This window comes from Balaenoptera musculus, chromosome 2, assembly GCF_009873245.2.
Source record: "Balaenoptera musculus isolate JJ_BM4_2016_0621 chromosome 2, mBalMus1.pri.v3, whole genome shotgun sequence".
NCBI lineage: Eukaryota > Metazoa > Chordata > Mammalia > Artiodactyla > Balaenopteridae > Balaenoptera > Balaenoptera musculus.
The window spans coordinates 101190593-101208104 of NC_045786.1; the positions used below are offsets into that span (position 1 = coordinate 101190593).

At 39.6% G+C, this 17512-nt stretch overlaps 1 non-coding gene across 1 annotated transcript; it reads left to right on the forward strand.

Moving 5' to 3' along the window:
- Positions 1 to 13862: 13862 nt before the first annotated feature.
- On the forward strand, positions 13863 to 13935 carry TRNAA-CGC. Its single transcript has one exon. It is a non-coding gene; the product is annotated as a tRNA-Ala (tRNA).
- Positions 13936 to 17512: the final 3577 nt, after the last annotated feature.

The window sequence follows — 17512 nt, forward strand, 5'->3', positions numbered from 1 at the left end:
TCTCTTTTGCTTAAGTATATTGTGGGATAGACATTATGTCTCACTGGAGAATGCTTCCCCTGCCTGGTATTATAAGACACGGCATATGAATCTGCCCCTAAGGAGATATTAAATATACTAAAGGAAACCAATAGGGTAAATATTAAGGAAATATTAAATATACTAAAGGAAACCAATAGGGTTACCTGGGCCTGCACAATACAAAGTAAAAACTGGGAGCAATATTCAGGGGCAAATTAAAAAAAATAATAGAGATTTTGCTCTGGATTTAACCTGTGCCTCAGAAAGAGGACCTTTGTTAAATGCCTTATGCAAGCTTTTGAAGCCGTGATAAATTAAACCCTAAAATTCTAGAACATAGAACTCTTGAATTTCAGTTTTGTTGGAAATCTCATTGATATAAAAAAGCAACTAAAAGAAAATATGGTTTGGCAAATCAATCTTTTAATATCATGTAGGCAACAAACCAGTTCTTTGGAGATTTAAAAGCAATGGTCTTTGTCTTGAAAATCTCTACAAATCAGAAATGTAAATATAGCCCACAATGACCTGAGCCTGAGCCTAATTAGCTCAATCAGGTAAAACCAGAAACCAAGGTTAAAAAAAAGAAAGGCCTTTTAAACTCAAACTGCTAGAAATGCTCCCTCACCCAGAAAGCTCCCTCACCCAAAACCTAATTCATAGCCTCCTTAAGGGTTTATCAAGGAAAAATACAAATTTTAAGTCTTTCCCAGAAATAGTAAATCCTTAGTCATCTGAGCAAATAAATTTAACTTCTTCCAACTGTTATTTATAAGCTAGTAAGTTTATATTGTAATACCTGATTCATAACTAAGTTTTTTAAGTGAAACTATGAGATCTCTAGTTTTGTCTATTTAAGTGTCTGTGTACACATCACACATATGAGATGTTACTACCTCTGCATATACTCTCAAAATTAAATTTATAAAAGACCTCTATTTAGCTGACTTAAAAGTAAGTGCTTACAAACTAAATATTTCTAAATATAAAGAAAACTGGCCAGAATGAATTTCAGGTTCACGTGATCTAGGAAATATTCAATATTAAATTAATATCTATTAATATTAATAGCTTTTTAAGCTTGCTGACTTAATATAGACATGTCTTTTATTGTACCAAGGTTTACTGAAGGTCAGTAAGTTCATATTATTTGTGTTGCAGAGTCTGTCAGCAAAAAAAAAAAAATTAACTTGGTATGGTGATATTTTATAAGTTTAAAGTTACCTGAGACAAGAATTTTCAGGTGAACTCTTAGGAATAATTATGTTTTGGGTATGCCTGTCTAAAATAGTTTCTCCAGATTTTTGGTAATTTGAGCTTTGCTAAATTAAGTTAAATGATGGGAATTCATAGAATATCCAGGTCATTTCAAATAAGATAAAATACTGGAATATTAATTGCTAAACAAGTCTAAATTTGCCTACTTTTGTCTCCTTACAAGAGGGAAGCTAAAGGTGTTTGGGTTTATTAGATGCACATCTTGTACCACATTGAAGAAAGAAATTATTCTCTGAGAAAATGGATGTTTCTCGTGGTTATGGAATATTCCAATCAGAAAATGCTGATGGGGGCTTCCCTGGTGGCGCAGTGGCTAAGAATCCGCCTGCCAATGCAGGGGACGCGGGTTCGAGCCCTGGTCCAGGAAGATCCCACATGTCGCGGAGCAACTAAGCCCGTGCACCACAACTACTGAGCCTGCGCTCTAGAGCCCGCGAGCCACAACTACTGAGCCTATGTGCCACAACTACTGAAGCCCGCACACCTAGAGCCCGTGCTCCCCAACAAGAGAAGCCACCACAATGAGAAGCCTGTGCATCGCAACAAGGAGTAGCCCCCACTCGCCGCAACCAGAGAAGAGCCCGTGTGCAGCAACGAAGACCCAACGCAGCCAAATAAAAAATAATTTAAAAAAAAAAGAAAATGCTGATGGGCTTCCCTGGTGGCACAGTGGTTAAGAATCCGCCTGCCAATGCAGGGGACATGGGTTCGAGCCCTGGTCCACGAAGATCCCACATGCTGTGGAGCAACTAAGCCTGTGTGCCACAACTACTGAGCCTGTGCTCTAGAGCCAATGAGCCACAACTACTGAGCCCGCATGCCACAACTACTGAAGCCCACGCACCTAGAGCCTGTGCTCCACAACAAGAGAAGCCACCACAATGAGAAGCCCGTGCACCACAACGAGGAGTAGCCCCCGCTCACCGGAACTAGAGAAAGCCCACATGCAGCAACAAAGACCAAATGTAGCCAAAAATAAATAAATAAATAAATAAATAAATAAATAAATAAATAAATTTTTTTAAAATGCTGGCATGACAAACAATTCACAATTACTTGTTCCTTGTAACCCTTAAAGTTTTTAAGGGTTAAATTTTAAGGGTTAAATTTGTAATATGTAATTAAAGCTAATAAAAAATATTAAGGGAAACATTTCAGTATGCAAGGAGAATGTGGCTTTCAGCAAAAGAAGGTATGAGGAATGGAAGTACATTGTGTTAAGGGGAAACTGATTTTTGTCCTACAACTGGTTGTTTCTGGATGGAAAAAGGAACTAATATAGATACAGAAAGTTGTGGAAGGTTTGTAGAAAGGGAGCCCTGAAAAGGGAGTTTTATGCATGGTCAGGCTGGGATCAGATTAAACTTAATTAGGCAAATGGCTTTTGTTATTAAAAGTAGGCTGGTGCAGGACTGGATTTTATTCTTCTCTCTGTTAAGAGAACAAAGTTTTCTTAGAATACTGTTTTTGATATCAGATTGTGTGAGCTTCTTTGCCTTTAAGTGATCTGCATCTGTTTTTTGAAATCTTTTGTCACTTTGGTTAAGTGAATAAGTATTATTTTGTAACCAAGCAGGACCCTATGGGGCCTTCCCAGGACAGACCTCTCTCCCCATATCCTCTGCCTGCCTCCTCTTTGTAGAAAAGCTGTGTCTCCCAGGGCTCCCCTGAGTCACAAGAGCCTGGTTCAAGAATTAATCATTGAAATAAGTCAGACAGAGAAAGACAAATACTGTATAATATCACTTACATGTGGAATCTAAAAAATACAACAAACTAGTGAATATAACAGAGAAGCTAACTCACAAATAACAGAGAACAAACTAGTGGTTACCAGTGCAGAGGGAAAGGAGGAGGGGCAAAAAAAGGGGTAGGGGATTAAGAGGTACAAACTATTAGGTATAAAATAAGCTACAAGGATGTATTGTATTGATACAACACAGGGAATATAGCCAATATTTTATAACTATAAATGGAGTATAACCTTTAAAAAATTGTAAATCACTGTATTGTACACCTGTAATTTATATAATATTGTACATCAACTATACTTCAATTTAAAAAAGCAAATGATATAATTTAAAAAATGTTAAAAAAAAAAAGAGAGAATTAATAATTGAAAGGATGTGAACGTGTAGTGACAAAAATAGCAGTTGGGCTAGGAAAACTGTTTTACAGATGCTAAAACCCTCACCAAATGGAAGAAGTTAACTACTTGATGACCATGAGCATGTCCAGACCTACTGGAGCCTGAGAATTGATAATGTTAATCCCTGTGACACTGCCCTGTTAACCTCACAATCAACCAATCAGAATTGTGCATGAGCTGATCACACACCCTCCTATTCCCCTACCGCACCTTGTCTTTAAAAATGCTTCCCCAATAGAAGAGAACATAGGCAAAATATTCTCTGACATAAATCATAGCAAAGCATTCTTAAGTCAGTCTCCTAAGGCAAAAGAAATAAAAGCAAGAGTAAACAAATGGGACCTAATTAAACTTACTAGCTTTTGCACAGCAAAGGAAACCGTAAACAAAATGAAAAGACAACCTACAGAATGGGAGAAAATATTCCCAAATGATGCGACTGACAAGGGCTTAATTTCCAAAATATACAAACAGCTCATACAGTTCAATATAAAAAAAAAAAACCCAATCCAAAAATGGGCAGAAGACCTAAATAGACATTTCTCCAAAGAAGATATACAGGTGGTCAATAGGCACATAAAAAGATGCTCAACATCTCTGTTAGAGAAATACAAATCAAAACTATAATGAGGTATCACTTCACAACAGTCAGAATGGCCATCATCAAAAAGTCTTCAAATAATAAATGCTGGAGAGGGTGTGGAGAAAAGGGAATCCTCATAAACTGTTGGTGGGAATGTAAATTGGTGCAGCCACTATGGAGAACAGTATGGAGGTTCCTTTAAAACACTAAAAATAGAGTTACCATATGATCCGCAATCCCCTCCTGGGCATATATCCAGAGAAAACTCTAAAAAGATACATGCAGTACTTCCCTGGTGGTCCAGGGGGTAAGACTCCACACTCCCAATGCAGGGGGCCCAGATTTGATCCCTGATTGGAGAACTAGATCCTGCATGCATGCTGCAACTAAGATATCCACATGCCGCAACAAAGGTCCTGCATGCCACAACTAAGACCTGGCGCAGCCTAAATAAATAAATAAATATTTTTTAAAAAAGATACATGTACCCCAATGTTCATAGCAGCACTATTTACAAGAGCCAAAACATGGAAGCAACCCAAATGTCCATCGACAGATGAATGGATAAAGATATGGTATATATATACAATGGAATATTACTCAGCCATAAAAAAATGAAATAATGCCATTTGCAGCAACGTGGATGGACCTAGAGATTATCGTACTAAGTGAAGTAAGTCAGAAAGAGAAAGACAAATACCATATGATATTACTTATATGTGGAATCTAAAATGGTACAAGTGAACTTATTTACAAAACAAACAGATTCACAGACATAGAAAACAAACTTATAGTTACCAAAGGGGAAAGGGGGAGGGGTGGAGATAAATTAGGAGCTTGGGATTAAAACACACTACTATACATAAAATAGACAAACAACAAGGTCCTACTGTGTAGCACAGGGAACTATATTCAATATCTTGTAACAACCTGTAGTGGAAAAGAATCTGAAAGAATACATATGTATAACTTAATCTGCACACCAGAAACTAACACAACATTGTAAACCAACTATACTTAAATTTTTTTTAAAAAAGCTTTCCTGAAACCCACTGGGGAGTTTGGGTCTTTTGAGCATGAGCCACCCCATTCTCCTTGCTTGGCCCTGCAATATACCCTTCTCCACCCCACTCTGACATTTCAGTTAGTTTGGTCCCACTGTGCATCAGGCACACAAACCTGGGTTCAACAATAGTTTCACAGTGACCTATGATCCTATATGACCAAGTGTTTTGAAACCTTTTTGATATTTTTTGACAAACTTCCCAAATATCGAATTTTAAATAAAGTTCTTTTGACTTCCAGCGGACTTTGGGATGCTTCAAAGGGCCCTTGAAACATCCCAAAGAGAGATATTAAAACTAATTAGGTTTATTTATGTTATATTACATGGGAAACATTATCAAAAAGTGGTTATAAAATCATCTTAGGGCTTCCCTGGTGGCGCAGTGGTTAAGAATCCGCCTGCCGATGCAGGGGACACGGATTCGAGCCCTGGTCCAGGAAGATCCCACATGCCACAGAGCAACTAAGCCCGTGTACCACAACTAGAGCCCAGGAGCCACAACTACTGAGCCCACGTGCCACAACTACTGAAGCTCGCGTGCCTAGAGCCTGTGCTCCGCAACAAGAGAAGCCACGGCAATGAGAAGCCTACGCACCACAACGAAGAGCAGCCCCCACTCGCTGCAACTAGAGAAAGCCCGCGCACAGCAACAAAAACCCAATGCGACCAAAAATAAATAAATAAATTTTTTAAAAAATCATCTTAGGTTAGATGTCATTAACATAGATGTTCCAATATTTATATAATTCATAAAATTCTGATATGTCTTGGTATAATGTTATCAGTTGTAATTCTAGTTGTTTTAAAATGTTGTACGTCACAGAAATATCCAAGTTTCTTGTTGATTACATTGTAATCAGAACTTTAACCACACCAAAGTCTTGTCAAAGACTTATAGACAAGCGCTGTTTTACTCTGATGCTCCTATAAAATGAAGATCTTCAAAAAGATTTATAAAAAGGACTTTTTGACTAATATAAGTTTCTGATAACTTTTAGATCATACTACTGAACTGGGTAAGAAATTACAAAACTCTAATGGAAAAGCTACGACTTCATCCAGATCAACAGGAATTAATTACATGGGAGTAAAGGAACTGATAAATGATTTATAATTTTACAACTTCTTTCTGAAATATACTGGCTTTTAATCTTTGTTTTCCAGAAAACCTTTCCTCTTACAGTATGACATACAACAAGTTGATAAAGTTTACCTTTGTAAACAAAGATGAAACACGTGTCTTTTTCTCTCTACCTGATCTTTCCAGAATTTGGCCTCTCTAGCTGACACCCTTGTGTACTTGATGACTTCTTGTTATCAGATTACAACTAGTTATACTAATCATGTTTTAATTTGTTCTCTCTTGTTTTCAAATTATACCTTGTGCCTCTCTGTGCACTATGACTATTAATGTTACTAGCTGTATTACTTATACCCTGTCTGTTTTATAAGATTATTGTCTCTTGCATTAACTAATGTATAACCAGGCCTTCAACAAAATTAATGATGGCTAAACGTCTTGAGGCAGTTGGTCATATATAACTCTACATAGAACAGTTATAATAGTGCAACTCTAGATATGGGAAGAGGCAGCAAGGGAAAACATTCCTTGGATCATAATATATTACCAGAGAATTTTAGATCATCAACAGGGCCTAATCAAAAAATTAGCACATCAAGTGGCCTATCAACAGAATCTTCCCCTGATCTAGGAATGAAACTTCCTAGTGTCACGGGACAAAATTAGTCATGAAATGCCTCCCAAACATTGGTCAAATCTATGACCAAGAGGAGGCCCTGTGGACAAAGAATGTTGCCTGCCATTTCAGTAAACAAAGGACGTTGCAGCCATCAGCTACTGCGGCCAGCCCTGATGGTGCACCCTAAGGGAACTCAGGATGGAGATAAACAGGATACTGGCCCTAGATAAGGTGTGTATCAAAGGAATAATTTCAATGAGCCTAGGCTCTTGAATCTTCCCATACACAGAAAAGCCCTAAATTCATAACTTGAGGTCTGGTTTTCTTTGACAGTAATCTTTTGATGTTCCAATTACCTGGGTTGTTTTTTGTTTCTGTTTTGTTTTGTTTTTGCAAAAATTCTTACATATCCTGACTTCTCCTTACTCTTTGGAATAGTTCCTCAGAGCTATCTGAGAGTCTGCCTCCTGGGCTTAAGTCCTCAGTAAGTCAATAAAACATAATTCTCAACTTTCAGATTGTGCATTTTTTTCATTCAACACACTTCTGGGCAGTTATCCTAAGAACATAATTAAAGATATGTGCAGAGACTTAACTGCAAGGACATTCATCTCAATATTGTTGACAAAAGTAAAAAACTGGAGTCAACTAAATGCTAGCAGTAAATGACTGACTAGTTTATACTATAATTTACTTAACCAGACAATGGGATATTATGCAGCCATTAACAATTATGCACAGGGGAATATTTAATGACGTGAAAATATGTTCACAATGCCCTAAGTAAAAAAAAAAGCAAGCGTAAAAACAATTTAAAGGGGGATTTCCCTGGTGGCACAGTGGTTAAGAATCCGGCTGCCAATGCAGGGGACACAGGTTCAAGCCCTGGTCCGGGAAGATCCAACATACCGCGGAGCAACTAAGCCCCTGTGCCACAACTACTGAGCCCGCATGCCACAACTACTGAAGCCCACACGCATAGAGCCCGTGCTCTGCAACAAGAGAAGCCACGGCAATGAGAAGCCTACGCACCGCAACAAAGAGTAGCCCTCACTCACCACAACTAGAGAAAAGCAAGTGCACAGCAAAGAAGACCCAACACAGCCAAAAATAAAATAAATAAATAAATTTATTTTTTTTTAAAGTTAAAGTATATAACATCCCATTTTAAAATTTAGAGATAAATAGGCATCGAAAAGCTCTGAGAGGCCAGCATCAAGATGTTAACAATGGTGGCTTTAAGAGTGATTTCTATTTTTTTCCTTTGGGATCTATATATTTAAATTTTCCACAATAAGCACATTGCTTTTCCAAGCAAACTTATTTGTATTAATAGTATATACTTTGCTCACAGGTTGCAATGAGGATAAAATAGGATAATGCACCTGAAAAACACTTTCAGTAGTGTAAAGCACTATACTAATATTACTGATGCCGAAAGCTCAGCTTCTCTGTACACCAGTGCCAAATTGAATCTCGGAGGCAAGAGTTCTGGGTGAAGCAGAAAAGAATAGCTTTGGGACTTCCCTGGTGACACAGTGGTTAAGAGTCCACCTGCCAATGCAGGGCACACAGGTTCGATCCCTGATCTGGGAGGATCCCACACGCCATGGAGCAACTAAGCCCGCGCGCCACAACTACTGAGCCTATGCTCTAGAGCCTGCAAACCACAGCTACTGAGCCTGTGCGCCACAACTACTGAAGCCTGCGTGCCTAGAGCCCGCTCACCGCAACAAAGACTAGCCCCCACTCACCACAGCTAGAGAAAGCCTGAGCAGCCACAGGACCAAACACAGCCCAAAAAAATTAATTAATTAAAAAATAAAATTTAAACAGACAAATTCTATTTAAAAAAAAAAAAAGAAAGAAAAGAATAGCATTATTGCTTTGCCAGGCAAAGGGGGCCAGAGCAGGCTAATGCCCTCAAAGCTGTGTGTCCCAACTTGGAGAAGTTTTATAGTAATGGTTCAAAGAGGACATGATCAGCTCATAGACGTTCTTCTGATGGGTTAGTGATGAGGTAAGTAGGAGTCAGCATCATCAGCCTTCAGGTTCCAACTGGTCTGGGGTCTACATGCTTGTGGGCAGCATACCATCTTTAATCCTTAACTTCTCTCATCTGGAGGGGGTTTCAGTATCTGCAAAATAGCTGAAAGATATTGTGGTGTGTATCCCTTGATGGGTAACCAGGACCCTGCCCCAAGGCTGCACTATTCTTTCTCTTGACTGTTTGTTTCTCACTTGTCTTGCATCCCCCCCTTTCCCTAATTAACAACTGCTTGAATCTGCCCGTTGGAACTCAGGGAAGGTCATGGAGGCTGAATGAAGGTAATCAAAGAAATGGGGGGATACAGAAAGGCTTTGTGCCCAGGATCCCCACAGGGCCCTGCTTGGTATCACTATGATCTACTCTACCTAAACCTGAGTGTCCTTCCCCATCATTCCTGTATAGAATCTGTCTTCCTATTTGAGATCTCCTTTGTTACATTCTTCTATAGGTCATCTCCACACCAGTTGACCACCAGACAATTCCTTCTTCCTACCCTCAAACTGTAGCAGACCCGTTTCTTCACCCATCTTATCTTTTTTTTTTTTTAAAAACATTACTTTTTAAATTTTATTTAATTAATTAATTTAGTTAGTTAGTTAGTTAGTTATGGCTGTGTTGGATCTTCTTTTCTGTGCGAGGGCTTCCTCTAGTTGTGGCAAGCGGGGGCCACTCTTCATCGCGGTGCACGGGCCTCTCACTATCGCGGCCTCTCACTATCGCGGCCTCTCTTGTTGCGGAGCACAGGCTCCAGACGCGCAGGCTCAGTAATTGTGGCTCACGGGCCCAGTTGCTCCGCGGCATGTGGGATCTTCCCAGACCAGGGCTCAAACCTGTGTCCCCTGCATTGGCAGGCAGATTCTCAACCACTGCGCCACCAGGGAAGCCCACCCATCTTATCTTTATACTTTAACAAATGTTCACATAGTTAGCAAACCATGGGGCTTGTCTTTTTTTCATAAATAGTAGATTATTAAAAACCCAGTGATATTATGCCAGTGAAGAGCCACATTTCCATTTATTCTTTTCCCATTTGCAGCCCCTTCAATTGTTACTCTGCTTTGTCTCTTCATATCCTACCCTCTCCACTGTGTTCACTACCCCCATCCCATTTAGATCTGCCTAAGCCTGTAAACTCTCTTCTTTCTTTCATTCCTTCATCTATTCATCCAAAAAATATTGTTTGGTTGCGTGATATGCAACAGTCACTGACTAGTTGCTGGGCCATAAGGATGAATAAAATACAAAGGAAGTGGAAGGAAGGACAACATAGGTGACAGGGGACAGATGAGTAAAGACTCAGAGGTAAAAAAGAGCATGGCATTACAGAAGACCTAGTTTTATTAGAGAGTGAGTATTGAATGAGACACTGCTGCTTTCAAGCAGTCAGGAGCCTGCTAGAAGCTACTGCTCACACAGACCTCACAGCCCTGAATCAGCTGGGAAGCACCAGGGCCACTGTGAAAACTCACATACAGGAAGCTCATACATCCACTTACCAACACTGCCAGAAGAGAATGGGGCAAATGCCTTGGGCTTCTCTTCTGCTTTCCACACTTGCCAAGAGCGCCTCATTGGCAGAACATAAACTACAGCAAGAATGCTGAAAGCAAAGGAGTCTGGGGAATCCTGTTCCCAGGTTTCCAGACTTTGTGATACAAAGGAGAGCACACAATGGGCGGAAGAGGCACTGACTGCCCAGGGCACCCTTCCTCCAGGCCCTTATTACAGTTTAGTTCTTTCCTCCAGCATACAATGGGATGGATGCTGGATTCTGCATTTTTTCATTGTCTCCTATCACAGCTGCTTTGCTATTCCAACCAGGTTGTAACACTCTGAGAAGAAAGTCCACTTGTTTGAATCCTTTCTTTGAATCCCCTCAATGCCTGGCAAGCATATTGCTTCACACGTAGAAGATACACAATAGATATGTGCAAATAGCTGCAGTGTTGAAACTTGAATTCTGGCCTTCTGGCTCCCAATTCAGAGTTCCACCCAACATCACTCAGTCTTTCTTCATTAACAGGATGTCTTTTTTTTTTAATGGAAGTTAAGTATGTGTTTGAAATTGCTCAGTTCGGTTTTGCTTAGCAGAGAAATTCCTCTAGAGTAAAAAGAACTGAATAGACTACAATGATCGAAAAGTTGTCAACAGACACTGGGTCAGATTAGTGGAACACTGGTATCTATGAAGAGTAGTTTCAACTTCCCAGTGAGGTAATGATGAAAAAATAAATGGGACTGAAGAAAACTGCAGCTGGACCCAACCAGCTATTTTTGCAGAATAGGTCAACTCAATCTCATCTGTTTCAAACTAATGGAGAAGCAAATGGAGATGGTCTCTCTACAGTTTTAGTAGTAAATAATAAGCTCACGATGTCGATAGGAGAACCAAGACAAGAAAGTTGATTAGATTTGTTATGGAATTTTTTTGGTAAGGATGAATCTGCAGCTTAAGATGATAATAACAATCACACAAGTGCAAACTGATGTTTTTTGGTTTTTGCTTTTTTTACTTTTGGCTGTGTTGGGTCTTCGTTGCTGCGCGCTGGCTTTCTCTAGTTGCAGCCAGGGAGGGCTACTCTTCGTTGTGGTGCGCAGGCTTCTCATTGCCATGGCTTCTCTTGTTGCGGAGCACAGGCTCTAGGCACGCGAGCTTCAGTAGTTGTGGCACGTGGGCTCAGTAGTTGTGGCTCCTGGGTTGTGGCACATGGGCTTAGTTGCTCCGCGGCATGTGGGATCTTCCCAGACCAAGGCTCGAACCCATGTCCCCTGCATTGGCAGGCGGATTCTTAACCACTGTGTCACCAGGGAAGCCCCCAAACTGATGTTTATTGGGTGCTTCTCATGTGCCAGGCACCACTCTAAAAATTGTGTATGATCTCACTTAAACCTCATGAGAGCCCCATGTGGTACTTTTACAGATGAGAGAACTACAGCACAGAAAAGGTAACTGACATGCCTAAAGACACACATCTAGGAAGTAGTGTCATCAGGATACAAACCCAGGCAGTCTGAGATGATCCTCGTGCTTAGGCACTGTTCTATACAGCCAGAAATGTGGCATCTGGGCAGTTATCACTCACTGTTAAAAATTCAAACAACTATGTCAGTAGTTGTTTGAGACTGTCAGTAATGACTATATCAAACAAATCATTGTACTTAACATTACTCTGACTCATGAACTCGCTAGTTGCTATTACCTGTTTACATATATGAACCAAAGTGTCTCATATATATAACTTTATAACATTAGATAAATGTCACTTAACTTTTCTGAGTTTTATTCCAGATCATGCAACCCTTATTCTTTCTAGCTTATTAGACGAAATGTGGAAGAGAGTCTGCCAAGGAATTCCAGAAGTTTATTAGCAAATGAACAGGCAACGGAAGTGGTGAGATCAGGATAGAGCTAAGGAGGATCACACGGTGCTCCTCTGCCCTCCAGAGGCCATTTTGACTCCAGCCTGGGTCAGGGGCCTGGGAGTCTGAAGCTGCTTGAGAGGTCTAGCCTGACCACAGGGCATCTGGGAAAGCCAAGTGGATGCCAAAACCATCCTAAAATGTGCATTCCACTTCAGAATAGATCTGGAAACCTATCTTCCATCCCCTCTCCAACCCAACACAGCCTTTCTATGGCAAGCTCACGCTCTGGGGCAGGAGCACTGATGGGAACCATTCTCCCTATAAAACTAAGACTGAAGTTGAGCTCTATCTAAGGCCCAACTGGAGTGGTGATTGTTTATCCTTCCCCACCTGCTCCTGCTGTTTCTCTTTCCCTTATTCTCATTAAATAATGCTTCATCCTGCAAATATTAGTCACTTTTAGTCATTAAATAACCCAGCACCCTGGGATATTTTAAGGGGCCAAACTCTCAGTGGGTATCTCTTCCTGAAGAGAGTTGAATTCTCACTAAGGAGCCAGATCAATAAAACGCTGGCCTAAGAGTCAAAATAGCAGGATGGCTCTTCCTCTCCCCTCTTCCCTGCCCTTCCTTGCCCAATCTTTGAAGGTGGCAGTGTGGCTGCCAAAAAGGCAGCCACAGGGAGAGAACAAACTAAGGCAGATGCTGGCCAAGGAAATGGCATCAGGGCTGAGACTGAGAAGTTGGCAGGACCAAGAAGAAGGCCAGCCAAGTAGGCAGTCTTTGTGGTTGGGAGATTGGTTACATACAGGAAGATTGAGAAATAAGTAAATATATGACAATGAGAGCCAGGTTTATCAGGGCCTGAGGAGGAATTTACACAAATGGAATGGAGGAAGACTAGAGAAAAAATGGAGGTATTGGATTGGAATTAGAGATGTTGGTGTGAACTCATACTTGATGAAATAAATAGATGATAGATAGATAGATAGATAGATAGGATAGATCATCAGTGGATGTCTGTGATACATAGTTATTATAAGCATACTAAACACCCAGATCTTGGTTTCTAAATACCATTCTCCACTAAAAGGAATCGGGGGGGAGGGATAAATTAGGAGATTGGGATTGACATATACATGCTACTAGATATAAAATAAATAACTAATAAGAACCTACTGTGTACTCAATACTCTGTAATGACCTATATGGGAATAGAATCTAAAAAAGAGTGGATATATGTATATGTATAACTGGTTCACTTAGCTGTACAGCTGAAACTAATACAACATTGTAAGTCAACTATACACCAATAAAAATTAATTTTGAAATAAAAATAAACAAATAAAAGGAACCAGGGCTCCTTGAAGAAATGACTGATTCCAGGACTGGGGCATCAAATGAGCTTGGAACATCCTGTTGTAGCAGAAAATAAGGAAGTGCTCAAAGAACACTTTGATATGTCCAAAGGACAGGGGACTCAGCTTGAGAGTGTTCTCACTAGCCAAAACTGGAACAATCTGATCATCATAATAATGTTATAATAATGATAGTACCAGATCTTAATCCACTGACTAACATAGGAATCCATGAGTCTATACTGATGTGAATAAATGAATGAAAGAATGACTGAATAAGAAAGAAGAGGGGATTTCCCTGGTGGTCCAGTGGTTAAGACTCTGTGCTCGCAATGCAGGGGGCCCGGGTTCAATCACTGGTCAGGGAACTGGGATCCCAAATACCAAAGAAAAAGAAAAAAAAAAAGAAGGGAAAGTGCTTTCTGACAATTGAATGTCATCTAGTAATGTAGAAGGAATGATTGACGTTAAAAATCACCATGTGGCAGCCATCATATTGGTGGCTGATTTAGGCAGGAGTCATCAATGGATACTAAGATTGGTGAGTAAAGTTTGATGAGGAACAGGATATTGGGATAGTCTTGGACTATCTCCCTACAAAACACTATTAAATTACAAATGGGAAAATGATAACATCACAGTGGAGAAACTTGGCAGTATCAGCTTAGCCAGGTGATCTTGGTTAACGTCATCAGCAATGGGACAGGTTGATATTGGATATCTCCCAATGTGATTCTCTAAGAAGAGCACATCATCAGTTTGTTTGTTTGTTTGTTTGTTTTGGGGGGGTTGGGTGGTACTCCTGCCAAGAATGTATGGCCTGAGTCTGGATGTGAGGAAGCATCAGACAAACCCCAATCAACGGTACTAACAGAATGAAACGTGTATACTCTTTAAAACTGTCAACGGTCATGAAAGACATTAACATTAAGGAATATTAAGGAACTATTCTAGGTTACAGGAGATTAAAGAGACATGACAACTAAATGCAACATGATACTGGATTGGATTCTAGACCACAGAAAAGAGGAAGAGAATGGAATAGTTGTCAAAATTTTAACAGGGTCTATGGATTGAATAATAGTGTTGTATCAATGTTGATTTTCTGATTCTGGATGGTTGCAGTATGATTATATATCAAAGTGCTCTTATTTGGGGGAAATGCACTGTGGTATTTAAGGGGTGGGTCATTATGTTTGCAACTTGTTCTCAGAGAAAGAATCATCATATACATTAGAGGGAAAGAGAAATATGGTAAAATGTTAAAAATTAGGGAATCTAGGTAAAGAGAATATGGAAGTTTTGTGTACTGTTCTTGCAACTTTTCTCTCAGTTTGAAATTATCTCAAGATAAAATATTTTTAAATGATATGCCATACTGACTAAAATTAAAAAGACGGATAATGCCTAGTGCTACCAAGGGTATGGAAGAATAGGAACTCTGATACATTGTTGTGGGGTTATAAACCGGTACAACTACTTTGGAAAACTGTAAGGCTGTCATAAATGTACCCTATGACTCAGTAATTCTTCTCCCAGGTATACACCCCAAGAGAGATGCTCTCATATGCGCACTACACATATAAGAAGGTTTGGCCAGCACTATTTGTAATGGTCAAAAACTAGAAAAAAAAATCTCTATCAGTTATCAATTACTGCAAAACAAATTATGCCAAAAGTTAGCAGCTGATAACATAGACATTAACATCGCACAGATTCTGTGAGTCAGGAATCCAGTGTGGCTTAGCTCTTAGTCTCTCATGATGTTGCTGTCAAATTGTCAGCCATTGGGCTGCAGTCATTTCAAGGTTTGCCTGGAGCTGGAGAATCTGCTTCCAAGCTCATTCATCTCTCACCACTTGGACCTCTCCAGAGGGTTGACTCATGACATGACATTGATTTCCCCCAGGTAAGCAAACTAAGAGAGAGAACCCACAACGGAAGCCACAGTCTTTTCGCAACCTAATCGCAGAAGTGAAAATCCATCACTTTTGCCGTATTCTATTCATTAGAGACTAGTCACTGGGTCCAGCTCATACTCAGGGAGAGAGGATTACACAATGTGATGAATAACAGGAGACAAGGATCACTAGGGGCTATCTTAGAGACTGCCGACTACACAACCCAAGTGTCCAACAACGTTAGAACAGGTAAATAAATTACGGTCTATTTAAATACAGCGCAAGATTAAAGAATAAAAAAGAAACAAATGAATTACAGCTACTTGCATCAAGAAATGACTCTCACAGACAAAATGTTGGGAAAAAATAAACACAAAAAATAATCATATGGTATGATTCTATTTACACAACATTCAAAAAGAGGCAAAACTAAACCATGATAATAGAAGTCATATAAAGGTTGCCTTTGCAGTGGAAGGATGGAGTAATGACTAGGAAGGATGCTTCCAGAATGTCGGTAATAATTTAGATCCTAACCTGGATCACGATTACATGGGGGGGTTCATTTCATAAAAATGTATCGAGCTGTACACTTTTGGTGTCTGTGCTCTTCTGTATGCTTAGTATACTTCAATTAAAGATTTTACTTAAAAAAATTAATCCCCCAAAATTCAGAATTGGGTTTATTTGGTAACTTTTTATTTTGATATAATTTCAAGTTTATAGAAAAGTTGCAAGAATCATACAAGGCACTCCAATATACTCTTTCCCCAGATTCACCAAGTGTTTACATTTTGCCCCATTTGCTTTATTATTCTTTCTGTGTATGTGTATTCATTTTTTTCTGAACCATTTGAAATTAAGTTGCAAACGTCGTACCTATTTGCCCCTAAATATTTCAATGGGCATTTCCTATGAACAAGGACATTCTCTTATATAATCACAATACAATTATCAAATCAGGAAATTTAACTTTGATACAATACCATTGTCTAATCTACAGTCCCAAGTAAAATTTCATCAATTGTTCCACAATGTCCTTCCTTTGTTTTTTTTTTTTTTTTTTTTTTTTAAATAATTATTTATTTATTTATTATTATTTTGGCTGTGTTGGGTCTTCGTTTCTGTGCGAGGGCTTCCTCCAGTTGCGGCGAGCAGGGGCCACTCTTCATCGCGGTGCGCGGGCCTCTCACTATTGCGGCCTCTCTTGTTGCGGAGCACAGGCTCCAGATGCGCAGGCTCAGCTGTTGTGGCTCACGGGCCCAGTTGCTCCGCGGCATGCGGGATCTTCCCAGACCAGGGATCGAACCCGTGTCCCCTGCATTAGCAGGCAGATTCTCAACCACTGCGCCACCAGGGAAGCCCCTTCCTTTGTTTTTAAGTGCAGTCTCCAATTCCAGGATTATATGTTACATTTAGCTGTCATGTGTCTTTAGTCTCCTTTAATCTGGAACAGTTAATCAGTTTTTCATGTCCTTGACTTTTTTGAAGACTACAGGCCAGTTATTTGTAGACAATCCCTCAGTTTGGATTAGTCTGATGTCTCTTCATGATTAGATTCAGATTATGCATTTTTGGCAGGAATGCCAACTTGTCAATGCATCACATCAGAGGTACATGATGCTACTTGGTCTCCTTATTGGTAATATTAATTTTGATTATTTGATTAAGTGTCTACCAGATTGTGCCACCGTAAAATTACTATTTTTCCCTGTGTAATCACTAGATAATCTTGAGACTATGTAAGTGTCATATTCCTTAGCAAACTCCCCCACAAATTTTAGCTTCCTTTGATGATTCTTGCCTGAAGCAATTATTAATATGGTGGTTGCCAAATGGTGATTTTCTAATTCCATCTTTCCTTCCACATTTATCACATTTATTAGTTGGCGTTCTGCTGGAAGGAGATTTTCCCTTCTTTACCTTTTATATATTTATTCATTCATTTGTGTACATCAGTATGGATTCATGGATTATTTTAGTTAGTGGATTACTATGTTATTATTAATTCTGAGGTTCTAACTGTTCTCAATTTGGCTAATAG